This window comes from Hyla sarda, chromosome 9, assembly GCF_029499605.1.
Source record: "Hyla sarda isolate aHylSar1 chromosome 9, aHylSar1.hap1, whole genome shotgun sequence".
Lineage (NCBI taxonomy): Eukaryota > Metazoa > Chordata > Amphibia > Anura > Hylidae > Hyla > Hyla sarda.
In genome coordinates, this window is record NC_079197.1 from 141889590 (window position 1) to 141905930 (window position 16341).

The 16341-nt window shown below is 45.0% G+C and overlaps 1 protein-coding gene across 1 annotated transcript in view; it reads left to right on the forward strand.

Moving 5' to 3' along the window:
- The window catches only part of LOC130290754 (cytochrome P450 2G1-like), a 63007-nt gene that overhangs the window by 33769 nt on the left and 12897 nt on the right, over positions 1 to 16341 (forward strand). The window lies entirely within an intron of this gene.

Consider the following 16341-nt stretch of genomic DNA (forward strand, 5'->3'; position numbering starts at 1 on the left):
CCCAGGCTTAGTAATGGATTCCATCTATAAAACACTACACGTTTAAAAAACTTTTATTCCAAAAAACACTCCCCCACAAGCTCTTGGTAACCATTTTATTAATATAAAAAAAAACGTGGGTCATCATTGTAGTCCTCCGAATCCGAAGTGGTCGTCTACATAAACGGATCTGAAATGGATCTGAAACAGGGAGCCTCCAGCTGTTGCTAAACTACACCCCCATTATATCCAGACAGCCTTTGGCTGTCTGGGAATGATGGGTATTTTAATTTAGTAACAGTGAGCCTCCAGTTTAGCAATATCTGGAGTCTCGTTGTTCCTAAACTACAACTCCCATGATAGGAGTTGTAGTTTAGAAAAAGCTGGAGGCACCCCACTTTTAAACTACAACTTCCATGATGGCAGTTGTAGTTTAGAAAAAGCTGGAGGCACCCCATTTCTAAACTACAACTTCCATGATGGGAGTTGTAGTTTAGAAAAAGCTGGAGGCACCCTGGTGTTAAAATGCCAGCCGCATCTACCACCAGCCCGCTAGCTGTCTCAGCCAATCACGGCACCTCCCGGGAAATATGAAACTACAGTGTAGTTTCATATTTCTAGGAGCCCTCTGCTGCCCCGACCCTTCATCTCATCTCCCCCTCCCCCGTAATCTTAACCCGCCGCTGCTGTCCATCTCCCCCTGCCGCTGTTGCTCATCTCACCCTGTAGCCGCCGCTCATCTCCCCCCCAGCCACCGCCGTTCATCTCAACCTGCGGCCGCTCATCTACAGCCCGCCGCCGCACATCTACAGCCCGCCGCCACACATCTACAGCCCGCCGCCGCACATCTACAGCCCGCCGTCACACATCTCACCATGCGGCCACCGCTCATCTCCCCCTGCTGCTGCTAATTTCCCCCCCCCGCCACCGCTCATCTCACCCCGCTGCCACTGCTCTTCTTGCCCCAGTGCCGCTGCCGCTGTTCATCTCGCACCAGCACTACCTCTTGCAAGCCTACAACTCCCAGCATGCCCTTACAGTGAAGACATGCTGGGAGTTGTAGTTGTGGCAGGTGGTTGATGCAGGCCGGTGGCCAGGGCAGCAGAGGGTCCCAAGAAATATGAAACTACACTGTAATTTCATGTTTCCTGGGCGATGCCGTGATTGGCCCGAGACCAACCGGCCAATCACGGCACTGCCAAGGAAATATGACATTACAGTGTATTTTCATATTTCTGGGTGCCGGACTGCTCCGCTGCCATAGCCACCGGCCTGCATCAATTACCCCCCACAACTACAACTCCCAGCATGTCCTCACTGTAAAGGCATGCTGGGAGTTGTAGTCCTGCAACAGGTAGTGCGGGTGCAAGATGAACAACGGCAGCAGTGCTGGGGCAACAAGAGCGGTGGCAGCAGGGGGAAGAAGAGCGGGGCGGCTGGGGGAGGAAATGGGAGGTGATAGATGAGCAGGTGGGGGTGGAGGGGGGGGGGGAATTCAGTTTATAAGACGGAGCCCGGGCTCCTTTATGCATCTGTGATTTCGTATTTCCCTCCGGAGCCGTGGTCTCGGCTCCCGGCGGGAAATATGAAATTCCGCTCTTCAAAGCAAGTTTATAAGACAGGTCCGGGCTGGCTTACATTTACGCTGGTTTTGGAGGCGGTTGCGACTTTTTGTGTGACTTTCGCACTTGATAAGTATTTGACCACTGCAAAGCGAAAACTGAAATTTGCTTTGGTAAGCTCTTTTGTAATTTTTTGCTTACAGCCAAAAGTCGCACAAAAAATTGCTTAGGTGCACATGCAACTTTTTGTGCGACTTTTGTAAGCAAAAATATGAGCTCTAAATCCCTTAATAAATCTCCCCCATCGGGCGCATCAGGCGTTTGCTCGGTGGGCCAGGCTGTCCGCGGGGCCGGCCGGCTGCCGGCGCCAGACCTGATTTTTCAATAAAACAAATGCGGCCCCTGCTGCTCCCTCTGCACCCCAGGCCACCACGGCCCCCTTCTAAGATCACGCTGAAGGGGGCCTCGCTCCTGGCCAGTCTTCCGGCTCCAAGAACTCCTGAGTTAGCCGGGGGAGGAACACTGCTGCTTTAAAAGCAGCAGACGTCCGTATGCAGGCACGCCCTGAAGTGTCCCTGCCCGGCCGCTCCGAGCAGGAAGGAGCATCACTGGAGCTGCAGCATGCTGAACCCCTCCTGTATAAGGTAATGAATAGTTAAAGAAAAGAGAAGAGTATTTAGGGCAGAAGGGGTCTGGAATGGGGGCAGAAAAGTTGAAAGGAGGTGGACTGGGGTGGCAGTGAGGGTAGGTGGGGTTGTTTGGGGGTAGCTGGTATGGATACAATAGTTGGAAGGATGACTGAGGGTCTGAGGGGGAGAAAGGGACAGAGGGGTCCCAGAGGGCACATAAGCTGGACAAAGTTGGACAAAGGATGACTCAGGTATGGGGGGGAAGGGGGGGGGAGAGTCAGAGAGGTCTGGGGGGGGGGGAGAGGGGGCAGAGAGGTCTGGGGGGGGGAAGAGGGGGGCAGAGAGGTCTGGGGGGGGGAAAGAGGGGGGCATAGGTCAGGGGGGAAGAGGGGGGCAGAGGTCTTGGGGGGAAGAGGGGGGCAGACCTCTGGGGGGGGCAAAGGGGAAAGGGAGTTCTGAGGGGGAGAGGGGGCAGAGTGGTCTGGGGGGGTAAAAAAGTATGAAGGGGGATGACTGAGGTTTGGGGGGGTAGAAAGGAACAGAGGTGTGGGGTGTTATGAAAGTGTAAAGGAGGATGTATGGGGGGAGGGGAGAGAGGGGTCTGGGGGGTATGAAAGAATAAAGAAGGATGACTGAGTGTCTAGGGGGAGAAGGGAGCAGAGGGGTCTGGTGGGGGGAGAAGGCTGCAGAGGGGTCTGGGGAGAATAATGGGGCAGAGGGGTCTGGAGCGGAGAAGGGGGCTGATGGGTCTGGGGAGGAGAAGGGGACAGAAAGGTCCGGGGAGGAGAAGGGGACAGAAGGGTCCGGGGAGGAGAAGGGGGCAGAGGGGTCTGGGGAGGAGAAGGGGCAGAGGGGTCTGGGGAGGAGAAGGGGCAGAGGGGTCCGGGGAGGAGAAAAGCGGCAGAGGGGTCTGGGGAGGAGAAGGGGGCAGAAGGGTCTGGGGAGGATAAGGGGTCTGGGGGTAAGAAAGTAGAGGGGTCTGGGGAGAAGGGCGCAGAGGGGTCTGGGAAGGAGAAGGGGCCGAGGGGTCTGGGGACAAGAAGGAGGCAGATGGGTCTGGGGAGGACAAGGGGGCAGGTGGGTCTGGGGAAGAGAAGAGGGCAGAAGTGTCTGGGGAGGAGAAGGGGTTTGGGGGTAAGAAAGTATGAAGGAGGATGACTGAGGCTCAGGGGGAAGGGAGAAGGGAACAGAGGGGTTGGGGTGATGAAAGTGTAAAGGAGGATGACTGAGGGGTCTGGGTGGGGGGGCAGAGGAGTCTGGGGAGGGATGTAAGGGATCTGAAGGAGTAGGGGAAAGATGGGTCTGGAAGAAGACTAAGGGCTCTGGGGGGACTTAAAGGAGATGTCGGAGCTCATCGGTCGGCCGGACTGTCTGTTTCCTACCGGAAAGTCACACGGTGCTTCAGCCTATCACTGACGCAGCGATGTCCCGCCTCGGCCAGTGATAGGCTGAAGCACTGTGTGACATCCCGGGCTAAGGGAAGTATGAAGTAGACAGCCCAGCCGACCGATCAGCTGTTGTGGAGCTCCAGGGGAATGTAGGAAGGTAAGTGAAAGTTTGTTTTCTCTTTTTTTGTAGCCCGGGCAGAATGGAATAAGAATAGTCTGCATCCGACATCTCCTTTAAGGCCCATCCACATTGAGGACATTGTGCCAGCAAAAATCAATTTGCAGCAGAGTCCAATTGTTTTCAAAGGGATTCTTTTGCCCTGTGCACATTGTTGAATCTCCGCAACAGAATTTTGCCGTTGGAATGGCCATTCACCCAAAGAATAACATGTTTGTTTTTTGGGTGGTTGTCCATTCTGATGGCAGAATTCTGCCGGACTGCATTACCAGCTATAGAGATGTTGCACATCTGTGTGGTCTTACTGCCAATGACTTCAGTGATGCCAGCTACAAGCAGATATTCTGCTGGCTGACGGTCCACAGTGTGGAGGAGCACTGAGGATGAGGAGAAGGATGAGTCTGGGGAGGACAGTACAGGGGTGAGATTCTGCCAATCAGAAGAAACAGCATCTGGTAGTATTATTTTTAGGGGTCATGATGTATAGCAATATTATAATGATTATTGTCATCATAAACAGGATGTGGATTTGCTGACAAGTGAGCAGTCAATGATGTTCGGGCATCAGACTCTGCAGAGGACGATGTAGCTGGAAGAAGACATGACATCTTGACCAAATGAAGAAGAAAAGAAAAAGGCAGACAACAAAGACGTCTCCTGTGAGTCATTATACCATTGTGTATTCTGCCTGACAGGGGAAACGCTACCCCAATATGTGGCTCTCCAGCTATTACAAAACTACAACTTCCATCATGTCTGAAGCTTTGCAGTCATGATGGGAGTTGTAACTTTGCAACAGCTGGAGAGTCATTTGAACTGAGATGATTTTAGACTATGCAGCGCAGTTTATTTTAATGGGGGTCTGACTGCTGCGACCTTCACCCAAAAAAAGAAAATGGGCTGCATAGTCTAATATGCAGAGGGCTGTTTTTGGCCCCAGACCGGCCCTGCTGACCGTATACAGAGAAAACGAGATGTCGCTTGCCTCAAGTTTGTTGAGCAGGCACAATACAAGTCTGCGGATACACATCTGGATGCGCCAGCAGGAATGTATCTGTGTAGGGTCAAGTTGGTGTGGGATCCTGTGCTACAGTATTCTACACCCCTGAGAAGACTCTGCTTCAATTAGTAAGCTATTGAAGTTGTGCTTCAATAGTCAAGAACCAGTTAGGGTATCAGCTTGGGATAGGCCCAACAGACTGGCACATTCCCGATACATTCAGTCATCGATACATTGTAACGGCAACCTCTCCTCTGCACGCACTAGTAACCTTTGCAGCATTATAGCCTGTTAGTTTTGAAACAAACTGTTACTGCTGTGCACCACCTGAAGTTACTACCAGAAAGATTGTGTTACAATGTCTACTCATTCCCTATGTCTGGTTACCTGCACCCACAAACATCACGGGCATTCCAACTTACATCACTAGTACACAGTGCACAGGGCCTCGAGAATCCCACCTTATGATTGTGTGTTTGGGGTTTACATACCTACCAGTGACATACCTACCAGTGACAACGCTGTGTTGTACCACAAGTCCCTGCCACTCACCCCTGTGCATCATAGAATATGGTCAGATTTCTTTACCTATTTTTATGAAAAAAGGAGAATAGGAAGGAACATTTTTGGGCTCATAGATTTTTATGGGTACAGTATTATGGATATGTGTTGTATGGTTGCATGTCATGCTAGTCATTAATTTGGTTGTGTTGTCCAGGAGAGCGGCACTCGAGCTGTTGCGCTGTGCCCGTGGATAGCGTAGCTTCAAATGGAAAGAATGGATCCCGGTACAAGCTTGTAATGCTTAGTAATGTTTTATTCAGTAATATCACATATTACATACACACAAGACGCGTTTCGGCGTTGGCCTTTGTCAATTGTATACAGACACATGTGCAAAGCAAACTTAAATACGTAACTTCCTTTACATCAGGGGAAACAGCTGGGATAACAATGAGTGACATGTATTTACATACACAGGATACAAACAAAATAAATCACGGATATGATCTCACAAAGCACATGGACCTAGTGAAAAAACAAAAACAACAAAGAAGCACATGTCTAGCTATCAGAATATCGTAAACTGCAGTGTATATATTCCAACCGAGTCGTGCAATCTAAAGGAAATAAAAGAACAGGTTATATTTATACTTCAAGACGTATGTATATTTTCAATGCATGTATAGAATAAAAAAATCATAATAAAAAATTATGAAGAATTGTGTAAAAAGAAACTAGTCAGTTCATAATCTCTGTTGAGACCCATAGGTTCAATCGTATTTAACCTGTGGATCCGGAAAGCCTCTCGTTTTCTTAATTATTTTTTGATGTCACCCCCTCTTCTTGGTAATGTCACCTCCTCAATAGTGTTAAGCGGCATAGGCTATATTCAAATTTGCGATATTTCACGAATATATGGACGAATATTAGTCATATATTCGCTAAATGCGCATATTCGTAATATTCGCGTTTATTTTCGCATATGTGAAAATTAGCATAAGCAAAAATTAGCATATGCAAAAATTAGCATATGCAAGATTTACATAAGCGAAAATTTGCACGCCAGTCTCACACAGTAGTATTAGAGCCTCTTTACACCACACAAGCTGGAAGCAGAGAGGGGTGATCACTGTGATGTGTACTGTGAAAAAAAAAATAAGAATATTCATAATTACGGATATATAGTGCTATATTCGCGAATATTTGCAAGCAACACTACTCCTCAATAACTTGAAACCTGAGCTGGGATTTTGTGTGTCTCCTGTTCTTGAAATGATGTGGTATTGGAAAAACTACATTTTCACATCTTATTGTAGACTTGTGTCTATTGATTCTGTCCCCCACACTCCGGGTTGTCTCTCCTATATATAATAGACGACAAATTTGTAAATACTTCTATTAAAAATATTAAACCTTTCAATAATTATCAGCTGCTGAAGTTGAGTTTTTCTTTTCTGTCTGGTAACAGTGCTCTCTGCTGACATCTCTGCTTGTCTCGGGAACTGCACAGAGTAGAAGTGGTTTGCTATGGGGATTTGCTTCTAAACTGGGAGTTTCCCGGGACAGGTTTCATCAGAGAGCACTTAGACAGAAAAGAACAACTCAACTTCAGCAGCTCATAAGTACTGAAAGGGTTAAGATTTTTTTTAATAGAAGTAATTTACAAATCTGTTTAACTTTCTGGAGCCATTTTTTTTCCTGGATTACCCCTTTAATGCTATATATTACATTCCTACTCTTGCAGGTAAAAAAGCCTTTTATTGAGATCATCTCTCCAGTGGTATATGTTCTCACCTTTAATGATGGGACTACATTGGGCACAGTCTAAGCATGGATATGTTCCGTTTTTTTCTGGATTTCAATAACTGGGGATTTTTTTTAGTGGTACCAACATCAGCTCTAACTAATTTATCAAATTGGGGGGGGGGGGGGGTCTTTTATTATAAATGAGCAGTGGGTTTTTAAATTCTGCAATGAGAGGGAACACTTTTTGTAAGATTGGCCTGTGATTTTAAATGTATTTTATTTAATGTAATGGATGATAAGTTCTTACAAAGGGGATCCTACTCTCACTTTGTCTCTGTGATCTGCTGGGTTCTCAGGCTTAAAGCGAACCTGCCAGATCTCCAAAAAAAGAAAAGCTGTTCTATGTTGCTCCGCACTTCATCCTGATCATGTACATATCATTTTTATGAGTATATGCCCTTTATTTATCTTAGAATTCCCTTTTATATGCTGCTCACAATAAAACAAGTCCAGAAAAACAGGGGGGAGTGTCCCTCTTCTCCTCAGTGTGATAACCACGCCCCCTCTTCTCCTCAGTGTGATAACCACGCCCCCTCTTCTCCTCAGTGTGATAACCACGCCCCCTCTTCTCCTCAGTGTGATAACCACGCCCCCTCTTCTCCTCAGTGTGATAACCATGCCCCCTCTTCTCCTCAGTGTGATAACCACGCCCCCTCTTCTCCTCAGTGTGATAACCACGCCCCCTCTTCTCCTCAGTGTGATAACCACGCCCCCTCTTCTCCTCAGTGTGACAACCACGCCCCCTCTTCTCCTCAGTGTGATAACCACGCCCCTCTTCTCCTCAGTGTGATAACCATGCCCCCTCTTCTCCTCAGTGTGATAACCACGCCCCCTCTTCTCCTCAGTGTGATAACCACGCCCCCTCTTCTCCTCAGTGTGATAACCACGCCCCCTCTTCGCCTCAGTGTGATAACCACGCCCCTCTTCGCCTCAGTGTGATAACCACGCCCCCTCTTCTCCTCAGTGTGATAACCACGCCCCCTCTTCTCCTCAGTGTGATAACCACGCCCCCTCTTCTCCTCAGTGTGATAACCACGCCCCCTCTTCTCCTCAGTGTGATAACCATGCCCCCTCTTCTCCTCAGTGTGATAACCACGCCCCCTCTTCTCCTCAGTGTGATAACCACGCCCCCTCTTCTCCACAGTGTGATAACCACGCCCCCTCTTCTCCTCAGTGTGATAACCACACCCCCTCTTCTCCTCAGTGTGATAACCACGCCCCCTCTTCTCCTCACTATGATAACCACGCCCCCTCTTCTCCTCACTGTGATAACCACGCCCCCTCCTCCCCCTCCCTCTCTCCGCTCTGAGTCACTGTTCTCGGGAGCGAGCCTTGCAGTCAGCCAAGCACAGAAGTCTCATCTGTAACCCTTTCCTCTCTGTTTTATGACACACACACACAGATTATTGGAGATTCACTGTTTTATAGCAGTGTTCCCTCCAGCTGTGTTCCTCCAGCTTTTGCAAAACTACAACTTCCAGCATGCCCACACATCATTTAGCTGTTCATGCATGCTGGGAGATGTGATTTTGCGACAACTGGATGTATATGATTGCTAACACTCTCATTTATAACACTGTTGAAGCAAGCTATGTTCTTCTACCTGTTGCAAAACTACAACTCCCAGCATGCCCACTAATCATTTGCCTGTCCAGACACGCTGTGAATAGTAGTTTTGCAACAGCCGGAGGTACATGATTGGCAAAACTATAACTCCCAGCATGCCTGCACATCATTTGTCTGTAGCTTTGCAACAGCTAAAGGCAATAAAGCTATAACACAGATTTTTACAGATATTGGGGGAGGGTTATCAAAACCTGTGTTGTCCATAGCAACCAATCAGATCCATTCTTTCATTTTGCAGAGGCATTGTTGGTTGCTATGGGCAACAGGGGAAACTTATCCTCTGGGCAGGTTTTGATAAATCTCCCCCATTGAATGTGCCTAAAGCGTATGCAAAACTACTACTCCCAGCATTTCCACACATTATTTGGGTGTCGTAGCATACTAGGAGTTGTAGTTTCAGGTGATACGTCCACAACCAGTCAGTCAATCTTCACTTTCTACAAAACTGCAACTCCTATCATGTCCTGACAGCCTGTACATCTCTCAGGACATGATGGGAGTTGTAGTTTCAGAGAGTGACAGGTTATGGAGAGCACTGTTTCCCTGACAGGGCGCCTCCAGCTGCTGCAAATCTACAACTCCCAGCATGCTGGAAGTTGCAGTTTTGAAGCAGCTGGAGGCACCCTGGCTGGGAAACAGTGCTCTCTATAACCTGTCAGTATCTGAAACTACAACTCCCATCATGTCCTGAGAGATATACAGGCTGTCAGGACATGTTGGGTACAGTAAACTCTCTAAAACTATAACTCCTAACATGTCCTGACGGCCTGTATATCTGTCAGGACATGATAGGAGTTGTAGTTTCAGGTGATACATCCACAAACAGTCAATCTCCAGCTGCTACAAAACTACAACTCCTATCATGTCCTGACAGCCTGTATATCTGTCAGGGCATGATGGGATTGTAGTTTTATATGATCCCTAAAAAAACTGTCACTCTACAGCCACTATAAAACTACAACTCCCAACATGCCCTGACAGCCTGTATATCTGTCAGGGCATGATAGGAGTTGTGGTTTCAGAGAGTCATAGGTTAGGGTGAGCACTGTTTCCCAGCCAGGGTGCCTCCAGCTGTTTCTAAACTGCAACTCCCAGTTTCGGTGAGCTGAAACACCTGAGGGAGGGGGCTGGGGGTGAGCCGAAACACCGGGGGGGGGGGGGGTGAGCCCAAACACCGGGGGGGTGGGGGGGGTGGGGGTGACATTTGGGGTAACCCCTTTCAGTGAACTTATTATCTAATTCTTTTAATCGAGTTGTTCTCATGGCAGGGTCACTTAAAATGGGCTGTATTCTTCTTTGCTGTGATTATGGGATGGCTCGTTTAACTGCAGGTGGATGTGAGCTAGAAAATAATAAAAGATTATTTCTATCTGTCTCTTTTCTGTTGGTAAGTCAGTATGTAATCCGCCATAGCCATTCTTCAAAACTGTCGTGTCTAGGAAATTGAAGCTCTCCTGACTTTCTGCCATTGTGAACTTGAGTTCTGGACGAATATTATTAAGGACCCCAAAAAAGTTCACAAGTGATGAATGTGGCCCATCCCATACACAAAAACGTCATCAATAAATCTTTTCCACACTACGGCGTGTTTGACAAATAGCTCATTAGTATAGACAATCTGATCTTCAAAATGTGCTATATAGGCATTTGTGTTTTGGGGGGTCACATTCGTTCCCATCACCGATCCCCTCTTCTGTTTGAAAAACTGATCTTCAAATAAAAGATAATTCTCATGTAATACAATCTCCAATAATTCAAGAAAAAAGGATTTCTGGTCATAGGTGTGTAAACGCTGTCCCAGAAGCCATTTTACTGCCTCAATGCACTTTTTGTGCTCAATGGAGGGGTGTAGACTTGTTACGTCTGTAGCCAGGTTTCTTCCGTAATATTGGTGATGCTGGATAATGTGGTAAGGAAACCTGAGGTATCTAATAAGAATGCTCTGGTTTGTTTAGTAAGTGGTGCCAATATTTTTTCAAGAAAGATATATGGCGGAGATAAAACCAAATCTGTGGAGGCCACAATTGGCCAGGGGAGGTCCTGTAGATTCTTATGTACTTTGGGTAGTACATAAAAAACGGGTGTAATGGGTGTGTTGTTGACCAGAAAATCTTTAATTCTATTGTCAATAACCTCCCTGGAATAGTAATCATCCACAACATTTTGTATCTTTTTGGTAAGATTAGGTAATGGATCAATGGTAAGGGGTCCATACGTGTCCATATCAGAGAGTTGGTGAATGATTTATTTTTTTACATTTATCAGTATCCATGACCACGATGGAACCGCCTTCATCAGCCGGTTTTATTGTTATTGCTTTGTCTGACATCAGATCACGTAATGCATCCCTTTCACTGTGAGACAAATTATTAAACAGTTTTTTATCTTCAATAGGATTTTTTTTAATCATATTATCAACATCATTTTATACAAAACTCACATATGTCTCCAGTGCATGTTGAATTTTAGGAGGCATAAAATTGCGGTTAGTTTTTAAACCAATCATCTCTAATTTCAACATTCCACTTGGGCATGAACTGACTTTATTTGTAACATTTGTTTTGTCAGCAAAAAATGTTTTTAAACGTATGTTACGAAATAGTTGTTCCAGAGACACAAAATAATCAAATATATCTAAAACAAAAGAATCAAATCTATTAGATGGGCTATAATTAATAGATTTGATTCTTTTGTTTTCGATGTGTCTCTGGAACGACTATTTCGTAACATACGTTTAAAAACATTATTTTGCTGACATAACAAATGTTCATGCCCAAGTGAAATGTAAAAATTAGAGATGAGTACAAAAATATTATGATATATTTAAATATATATACACATTATATGTGACCAGTCCTCAAAGGTATACAAGAAAGAAGATAGTTCCAGTACAATGAAATATTGAGTATTTATTAAATAAAATGAAATGTATTAGGCTAGGTTCACATCACGTTTTCTCCCGTACGGTAGTGCATACGGCAGGGGGGAGCTAAAACCTCGCGCTCCGGTATGCTTTTCTTATGTGCTCCCATATGTAATTAATTTCAATGAGCCGGCTGGAGTGAAACTTTCAGTCCGGTCGGCTCATTTTTGTGCTGTATGCGCTTTTTCCCCGGACCTAAAACTGTGGTCAACCACGGTTTTAGGTTCGGTTGTAAAAGCGCATACAGCGCAAAAATGAGCCGACCGGACCGAACATTTCACTCCGGCCGGCTCATTGAAATGAATTACATATGGGAGCACATAGAAAGGCATACGGAAGCGCGAGGTTTTAGCTCCCCCCCTGCATAAGCTCCCGTATGGAAGAAAACGTGATGTGAATCAGCCCTTACATAGAATAACTGTAGTCTAGCGCAGGGCCCTTGCGCAGGCTCCAGATAATTATTGTAGATATAGGTACATTGGAAAACAATAAAAGCAAGCCAAATAATAGATGTTCCCCACTATTAGTTCGGGATATAATAAATATGGCTAAATGATACAGGAGGAGATAAAATGGTTAGGGATAAGATAGGTATAAAAATAGTATAAAATGGTATAAAAAATGTAAGTATAAAAATAGTATAAAAATGGTATAAAAATAGTGCAAAGGTTCGTTACAGTTCTCTATATTGCAAAGTCCATTGGTGCAAAGTTTGCTATAGTCTTCCTCCTATTTCGTAACAAACATTTATTGCTGACAAAACAAATGTCACCAATATAGTCAGTTCATGCCCAGGTGGAATGTTAAAATTAGAGATGACTAGTTTAACCCCTTCAGGACCAAACCCATTTTCACCTTAAAGGGGTACTCCACTGGAAAAAAAAATTCTAAAATCAACTAGTGCCAGAAAGTTAAAGGGGTACTCCGGTGAAACCCTTTTTTCTTTTAAATCAACTGGTGGCAGAAAGTTAAACATATTTGTAAATTACTTCTATTAAAATTTTTTTAAATCCTTCTTGTACTTTTATTGTAAAATTATTTTCTTGTTGGAATGCTCTCTGATGACATCACGACCACAGTTCTCTCTGCTGACGTTATGAAAATAATGCTTTATTTATTGTTGTCCTTAGTGGAATTTGAACCCAAGTCCCCAGCACTGCAAGGCAGCAGTGCTAACCACTGAGCCACCATGCTGCCCTTAGCATACATCTGCTATGCATGGTTGCTAAAATGGACAGAGATGTCAGCAGAGAGCACTGTGTTCATGATGTCATCAGTGTTCCAGAAAGAAAGGAATTTCCTCTGTAGTATTCAGCAGCTAATAAGTACTGGAAGGATTAAGATTTTTTTATAGAAATAATTTACAAATATGTTTAAATTTCTGCCACCAGTTGATTTAAAAGAAAAAAGGGTTTTACCGGAGTACCCCTTTAACCCCTTAACCCCTTGGGGACGGAGCCCATTATGACCCTAAGGACGGGAGCATTTTTTGAAAATCTGACCACTGTCACTTTAAGCATTAATAACTCTGGAATGCTTTTACTTATAAATTTGATTCCGAGATTGTTTTTTCGTGACATATTCTACTTTATGTTAGTGGTAAATTTTCGGCGATACTTGCATCCTTTCTAGGTGAAAAATGTGAAAATGTCATGAAAAATGTGAAAAATTTTGCATTTTTCTAATTTTGAAGCTCTCTACTTATAAGGAATATGGATATTCCAAATTAATTATGTATTTATTCACATATACAATATATCTACTTTATGTTTGCATCATAAAATTGACGAGTTTTTACTTTTGGAAGACATCAGGGGGCTTCAAAGTTCAGCAGCAATTTTCCAATTTTTCACAAAATTTTCAAAATCGGAATTTTTCAGGAACCAGTTCAGGTTTGAAGTGGATTTGAAGGGTCTTCTGGTTAGAAATACCCGATAAATGACCCCATTATAAAAACTTCACCCCTCAAAGTATTCAAAATGACAATCAGTAAGTGTGTTAACCCTTTAGGTGTTTCACAGGAATAGCAGCAAAGTGAAGGAGAAAATTCAAAATCTTCATTTTTTACACTGGCATGTTCTTGTAGACCCAGTTTTTGAATTTTTACAAGGGGTAAAAGGAAAAAAAATTCTCTCAAAATTTGTAACCCAATTTCTCTCGAGTAAGAAAATACCTCATATGTGTATGTCAAGTGTTCGGCGGGTGCACTAGAGGGCTCAGAAGCGAAGGAGCAACAATGGGATTTAGGAGAGTGAGTTTTTCTGAAATGGTTTTTGGGGGGCATGTCCCATTTAGGAAGCCCCTATGGTGCCAGGACAGCAAAAAAAACACATTGCACACTATTATGGAAACGACACCCCTCAAGGAACGTAACAAGGGTTACAGTGAGCCTTAACACCCCACAGGTGTTTGACAACTTTTTGTTAAAGTCGGATGTGTAAATGAAAAAAAAATATTTTTCCAGTAAAATGCTGGTTTTTCCCCAAATTTTACTTTTTTACAAAGGGTAATAGGAGAAAATGCCCCCCAAAATTTGTAACCCCATTTCTTCTGAGTATGGAAATACCCCATATGTGGACGTTAAGTGCACTGCGAGCGAACTACAATGCTCAGAAGAGAAGGAGCACCATTGAGCTTTTAGAGAGATAATTTGTTTGCAATGGAAGTCGGGGGCCATGTGCATTTACAAAGCCCCCCGTGGTGCCAGAACAGTGGACCCCCCCACATGTGACCCCATTTTGGGAACTACACCCCTCATGGAATGTAATAAGGGGTGCAGTGAGCATTTACACCCCACTGGCATTTGACAGATCTTTGGAACAGTGGGCTGTGCAAACAAAAAAATTAAATTTTTCATTTTCACAGACCACTGTTCCAAAAATCTGTCAAACCCCTGTGGGGACTAAATGCTCACTGTACCCCTTATTACATTCCGTGAGGGGTGTAGTTTCCAAAATGGGGTCACATGTGGGTATTTATTATTTTGCATTTATGTCAGAACCGCTGTAAAATCAGCCACCCCTGTGCAAATCACCAATTTCGGCCTCAAATGTACATGGTGCGTTCTCACTCCTGAGCCTTGTTATGTGCCCGCAGAGCATTTTACGCCCACATATGGGGTATTTCCGTACTCAGCAGAAATTGCGTTACAAATTTTGGGGGTCTTTTTTTCCTTTACCTCTTGTGAAAATAAAAAGTAAAGGGCAACACCAGCATGTTAGTGTAAAAATTTTTTTTTTTTTACACTAACAGGCTGGTGTAGACCCCAACTTTTCCTTTTCATAAGGGGTAAAAGGAGAAAAAGCCCCCCAAAATTTGTAGTGCAATTTCTCCCGAGTACGGAAATACCCCATATGTGGCCCTAAACTGTTTCCTTGAAATACGACAGGGCTCCAAAGTGAGAGAGCACATGCGCATTTGAGGACTAAATTAGGGATTGCACAGGGGTGGACATAGGGGTATTCTACGCCAGTGATTCCCAAACAGGGTGCCTCCAGCTGTTGCTAAACTCCCAGCATGCCTGGACAATCAGTGGCTGTCCGGAAATGCTGGGAGTTGTTGTTTTGCAACAGCTGGAGGCTCCGTTTTGGAAACACTGCTGTACAATACGTTTTTTATTTTTATTGGGGGGGACAGTGTAAGGGGGTGTATATGTAGTGTTTTACTCTTTATTAGGTGGTAGTGTAGTGTAGTGTAGTGTTTTTAGGGTACATTCACACTGGCGGGTTACGGTGAGTTTCCCGCTAGGAATTTGCGCTGCGGCGAAAAATTTGCCGCAGCTCATACTTGAAGCAGGAAACTTGCTGTAAACCCGCCCGTGTGAATGTACCCTGTACGTTCACATGGGGGGGGGGCAAACCTCCAGCTGTTTCAAAACTACAACTCCCAGCATGCACGGTCTGTTAGTACATGCTGGGAGTTGTAGTTTTGCAACAGCTGGAGGCACACTGGTTGGAAAACCTTCAGTTAGGTTCTGTTACCTAACTCAGTATTTTCCAACCAGTGAGCCTCCAGCTGTTGCAAAACTACAACTCCCAGCATGCATGGTCTGTCAGTACATGCTGGGAGTTGTAGTTTTGCAACAGCTGGAGGCACACTGGTTGGAAAACCTTCAGTTAGGTTCTGTTACGTAACTCAGTATTTTCCAACCAGTGAGCCTCCAGCTGTTGCAAAACTACAGCTCCCAGCATGCACGGTCTGTCAGTACATGCTGGGAGTTGTAGTTTTGCAACAGCTGGAGGCACACTGGTTGGAAAACCTTCAGTTAGGTTCTGTTACCTAACTCAGTATTTTCCAACCAGTGAGCCTCCAGCTGTTGCAAAACTACAACTCCCAGCATGCATGGTCTGTCAGTACATGCTGGGAGTTGTAGTTTTGCAACAGCTGGAGGCACACTGGTTGGAAAACCTTCAGTTAGGTTCTGTTACCTAACTCAGTATTTTCCAACCAGTGTGCCTCCAGCTGTTGCAAAACTACAATTCCCAGCATGTCTGATCACAGAAGGGCATGCTGGGAGATGTAGTTATGCAACAGCTGGAGGTACACAACTACAACTCCCAGCATGCCGAGACAGCTGTTTGCTATGTGGGCATGCTGGAATTTGTAGTTTTGCAACATCTGGAGAGCTACAATTTAGAGACCACTGAACAGTGATCTCCAAACTGTGGACCTCCAGATGTTGCAAAACTACAACTCCCAGCATGCCCAGACAGCAAACAGCTGTGTGGGCATGCTAGGAGTTGTAGT